This window comes from Lactuca serriola, chromosome 7 (genome assembly GCF_051521515.1).
Source record: "Lactuca serriola cultivar US96UC23 chromosome 7, Lser_US96UC23_V15, whole genome shotgun sequence".
In the NCBI taxonomy this organism is placed as follows: domain Eukaryota; kingdom Viridiplantae; phylum Streptophyta; class Magnoliopsida; order Asterales; family Asteraceae; genus Lactuca; species Lactuca serriola.
In genome coordinates this window covers 8,015,290-8,020,970 of record NC_136414.1, presented here as the reverse complement: position 1 = coordinate 8,020,970, position 5,681 = coordinate 8,015,290, and the positions used below count along the sequence as shown (strand labels likewise).

The 5,681-nt window shown below is 36.8% G+C and overlaps 1 long non-coding RNA gene across 1 annotated transcript; it reads right to left on the bottom strand.

Moving 5' to 3' along the window:
• Nucleotides 1-925: 925 nt before the first annotated feature.
• LOC145062304 (uncharacterized) lies at nt 926-2,187 on the bottom strand. Its single transcript, XR_013687527.1, has 2 exons — nt 1,665-2,187; nt 926-1,369 (listed from the first exon to the last, which is right to left on the bottom strand). It is a non-coding gene; the product is annotated as an uncharacterized LOC145062304 (long non-coding RNA).
• Between the last annotated feature and the right edge of the window lie 3,494 nt (nt 2,188-5,681).

Here is a 5,681-nt window from a genome sequence, read left to right as displayed (position 1 = left end):
AAGAACGTCCAAAACGGAGTTCGTATGCAAAAGATACGACCGTTTTAAAAATACAAACCAATATAATACTGATTTTTTTTAAATCGCTCAAATTGTTTCTAACCGTTAAGGGACTTGCATACCTCCAATGGAAATTTTGAAAGCATTTTTGGACTCAGGCTATAGCCTAATATTTAATTTCATATTTGAAATATTTTTGATAAAAATATTTATAAAAGTTGAAAACTCAGACGTTTTTAGCATAATTAAACGCATAACTTTAACTGTCATTTCGCGGAGTTTCATATACCGGAATTTAATTCCGTTTGCATTTTTGGAATCATCACGACTTGAACATTAACCAGACACTTTTAGAAACTTATATAATCGGTGCGAGAACACAAGAATCGAGTTATACTTCACGATATATATATATATATATATATATATATATATATATATATATATATATATATATATATATATATATATATATATATAATGTTGTAGTTATTATTGTAAAAAATGTTTATAAATTGTATAATGACAAGGCCACTATATATGTATATATATTTTTGGTGTTATATGTGCCTTCAAAGATCCAAATCAATCATGTAAACACAAGTTATATAATTAAAATTATATAGCAACACAAAATATATAAAAATTTATATACGTATGGATATACAAGTACGAGACAAATGTCATAATGAATTGTGGATATACGAGTATGAGACATGTCATAATCAATTGCTTTTCAAGTAGGATTCGAACCTACGCTCGACTAGTCAGTTACCAGCCGACCGCTCTACCACTGAGCTTAAACTTTTATAAATATATATATTAGGTATATATCAATTTTTAATTTAAGAGTCCAATGTTTAACAAATTGATAATTTTATATTTCCTTACGTATTAGTTTAATTTTGTATATACATATATCGCATGAATAAAACCAATAAAATTTCTCAACAATACATACATCAATACATACCCAAATTCAATCATATACATTTTCTAAATAAATTGTACCTTTACAAACTTTTCCCACACCCTTTCTCAAAAACATATCTAATGACATTGCTTTTAGTTTTTTTTAACCAAAATACTTTCAACACTCACAAAGCTTTCCAAAATCTGATGATAGATTCAAAAAAAATAAATAAATAATAAATACCCTGCACATGACAATTTAACGTGCACAATTTCTTCAACCCAAGTCCACACTCAAACTCAACTTAAAATCAAATCAAACTAAGTCCAAGGATCAGATTTTTTTATACAATCACAAGTTTAAATGTGAAATAAAAGCTTTCACTGCCTTCAATCATCCCCATCGATTTTTGTCAAACAAGCAAACCCAAAAACCCATCTCAATCCTCCTTCTTTCCTGTCAAGAACCAAAACCAAACACTCCAATGATTTCTATCAAAACAAACTAAAATCAATGTCGATGCCTCTTCAAGGTAAGATCGAGATGATTCTGCTAATCAGTTAGATTCTATATGGTTAATTAGAAACATATTTTTCTCAAATTCTATGCATCTGTTTAGATCGATGTGTTTCTCTCTTCTGGAAAATACATTTTTTTTGTTAGCATCTGATTTATCCTCTCTTTGGGATTAAAATCAAGATGATTCAAGGAGATATAACTAATGCATATAGCTAATTATAGGATGGCTTACCAACGCATTGCATTTCATTGGATTGCTTTAGGGTCAAATGGTCCTGTCTTCACTGCTACCGCTGTTTGCAGTGTCCTGAACTCACACCGCGCAGCCGGAAGAGACGAGGAAGACTTCGCTGCTTCTTCGCGCTCTCCATCTCTTCGGACCCCATCGACCCTCGCTGATGCCCTACCGCATCCCGTTCTTCCCTTCGGCCCGTCGAACCCAGGAGACCACATCGGTTTGCGAAGCCGAACGACGAACGATCGCTGCTTCTCCCTCCCTCCACTTCGGCCTCGTCGACCACCGACGATGCTCCCCTTGACGAAATTGCCACCACCGGACCAAGAGCCACCACCGGACCAAGAACCACCAACGTCACTTTCTTATTTCTTCAAATCACATGAAAACCGAATTAGCATCTCTGATTTACCCACAGCCGATGCCCATCGGGGCTGCTTCGTTGCTATCCCTTCTTCTTACTCGTTCCCGATCGATTGAAGGGAAGAAGGCGACTCTATCGATTCTTGGAGCCCTTTTGATCGACTGAAGAGTGAAAACGGGACTTGACCTAAAAACGTATCTGTGATTTTGACTAAGTCAAAGGTCAAAGCAAAATCAAACTTTCATTTAAATTAAACAAAACTAACCCTCACTTGACAAAACTTTATCGAATCAGTCCCAATCCATAAACAACGATTCAATTTATTCAAAATCAACCCCTCATTTGGTATTTTTTTTTTTTACCAAAACAGTCCTAACCAATCTAATTAAATTACAAAAAAGCCCATATTCATTAGCAAAGTTACAAATCAGTCCCCGATAGTTCAAATTTGCTATAATACGGTCCCAAAGGTGTTTCAATGTTCAAGAAACGTAACATTTGCGGTTTCTCACGACAAACATTTCAAAGAAATCGAATTCGAACAAATAGAACTCACGCTTCAAGGGTGAGTGCTTACGACCCATTTTTAATATTTTAATTATGCGAAAATACAATAATTCTAGTTTATAAAAATATTATTATTTAACAATTTACTATATTGTTATGAATAAAGTAGTATACATTTTTCGTATACGTATTAGGGTAGGGTTATTTTATCGTGATTTCACACAACAAATACTACACGATACAAAATTATATCATTTCTATGTGACATTTCGTATTATAACAAGCAAGTTATGAAACCATGTAGTATTTCAAGGATTCAAGCTATTATTATGCATGTTCATATATATGTTTAAGTACACAACGTTTATACATATACATATGTTCATTAATTTGAAACATTCACTTTTATAAAAACGAGCACATTACACTTTTACGCACATGTCAAACATACTCAACTTTTATAAACCTTATATAACCATATTCATTATGCCTAGAACTTACCTACAAGTAAGTTAGGGGTGAAAGTTATTCACAAACTTTTTAGTAAAGAGCTTTTTAGTGAGACGTTACATTATTCATTAGCCGAGTTTAAACACTTAGCACACCCATATTACTGTAACCGTTAATCTTCGGAGCGAGATACATATGTATAGATCTATATGGGGTTGACATCCCTATCTGCAGTTATTAGCTACAACCCTTGACCGATCAATCGAAGCGGGTGAGAAGTGTCTACAATTTTTACTACAACATCCAATGAAGCGTTGTAGGGGTACACTGAAGTCATATTGCTCGGTTATAGGACTCACTGTAAACATTAACTAGAATATCTCTGTCTCTCACTACAACCATGGGCTTGGTTGATTTCAAAACTATTTTAAGTATGTAATTACTTATGTAACAATACAATTTGGTTTTCAAAGATATTCAAAGATTCTTTACAAACACGGTTTTTAAGTGTGGATTTATTTATACAAATATACATTCTGGCTTTTAAAGACTCATTGCAAACACTGTTTAAGGCAATTCATGTATTATTATTTTATGTGAAAAAGTTGTATTAAAACATCTAGATAGAACATGAATGCTATATTGTTTATTGTTGTACTTGTGTTATATATTCAGTTTACGTGTGATCCGTGAACTTAGTCGCACAGCCCAACGTGTTACACTGCCTCGGCCGGGGGTGTGACATTAAGACCTTAGAATGAGGTTTTGACAGTTGCAACGTAACTCGGGCGTACCTAACGGTATGTTGCACGTACGCGTCTGAGGTCCCGGCTAGGCGAGGGTCATGAGTACGCCGGACGTACTGATTGGTACGCTGATCGTACTCTCCAGAGTGGACTTTGGGCTTTATTTCAGGCCATTTTGTGGGACTTAGGAACTTTTGGCCCTTGTTGGGCCTTAAGTTATTATGTGATAGGCCTTTAGGCTTGGGCCCATTTTGGACACAGATTATCTTTTGAGCTTCTTGGCTAGTAGCATTTTGGCCTTGATGGGTTAGGCCCGATAAGGCATGGAATAAGTAACTTTTTCCCTTAAGGTCAGGATTAAGGGTTTGGACTCACAAGTTGGATTATTGACCTAATTTTTTATTAGGGTTTCTTTACTTGTGATTTAGTATGGATTTTCCAATTCAGCAGCCCAATCATTTGTTTGACTGTCAGCAGATTGAGGTGAGTTTGCTCACTATATTGTAGGTCACTAGGATATGTTATGTGTTTGTAGTCTTTGTGACTCCGGCTATATGTGTTATATGCTTGTGTACCTATTTTCTATATGTATGTGGGGTGAAATAGACCCGGTACTACTTTGTGTTGACATATGAGTTGAAATAGGCTTGGGGGTGAAATAGACCCGGGGTGTGAAATAGACCCGGTATGACTTGGGTCGAAGCTTGAGTTGAAATAGATTGGGGGGTTAAATAGACCCATGGCTAAAATAGACCCGACACAGCCTGGAGCTGGCAGATATGTATTGTATGCGGTATTTTGGGGAACTCACTAAGCTTCGTGTAGAGCTCGCTCTAGGTATTATTCATTTTTGGTCCCTTATATATTAGGTTATTGCTTTATGGCCATGTTTTGCAAGTTTGAAGGGGGAGGAAGGACCCTTTCTGCCAAGTTCAAACTTTTGAAGGCGGAGATCGAACGTGGGGCGTTCCCTTGGGGAACGTAGGGCGTTTACGTATGGAGATCAAACCCTAAATTTGAGGGTTTGATATGTATTTAAACACCTTAAGTCCCAGGTGGTGGCCTCATTTCCAAACTTTATTGCTCCCAAAACCCTAATCTCGAAACCCTAGAGCCTCCACGAGTGTTGTGAGATCAATGTGTGTTTTTTGGTGTGTGTTTGATGCTCATTCAAGGAAGAGAAGCTTGGTGGAAGGTGGTGGTTCAAGTAGGAGCTTATAGATCTTGGTTCTCTGCTCCATTTCTAGCCCATTTGCGGTATAAAGCTCTAACCTTGCTCATTATAAGCTTAGATCTAAGTCTTAATGGATTTTAGTCCCTTTTTGGTCCCATAGTTGAGGTCGAGTAGTTTGTGATCATTCCAGAAGCTTTGAGTCGCTCCTCTTGGTGTTTATAAGGTTCTAGATTCATGAAGCTTGCATCTTTATAGTTGTATAAGCCCCATGCATGAGATTTACCCATTTTTACGGAAGCTTAATGCTATATCTTGAAGTTGGGACCTTTTGGGTCATGCAAAGTCACCAAGTCAGTGACTTTATGGTCCTAGATGTTCTTTAGGACTTGGAAGGAGTCCATGGCAATTCATGTATGCCTTTATAGGACTGTATTTTGGGCCTAATGGGCTTGGGCCATTGGTGCGCCTAGTTAGTTGGGCCATTTGTGGGCCTAGTGTTTGAATCTAGCCATAGTTATTAACCGAGTTTAGCTTTTGGGTTTGGTTCAATGTTAGGAGCTGACTCGCAGTAGCCGCAACATTCGTAGGATTTGGCTATCTTTAAGGTGAGTTTTCTCATCATACCTATGGGTCGAAGGGACCAATGCCGACCCATTATTTGATATACAGTAATTAGTTGATATGCAAATGTATGCTTTGTGGTATGGATTGTTTTATTTGAAGACCATAGGGGTGCCCATGACACTTGGATATCAGACCACTGATGGGGGGGG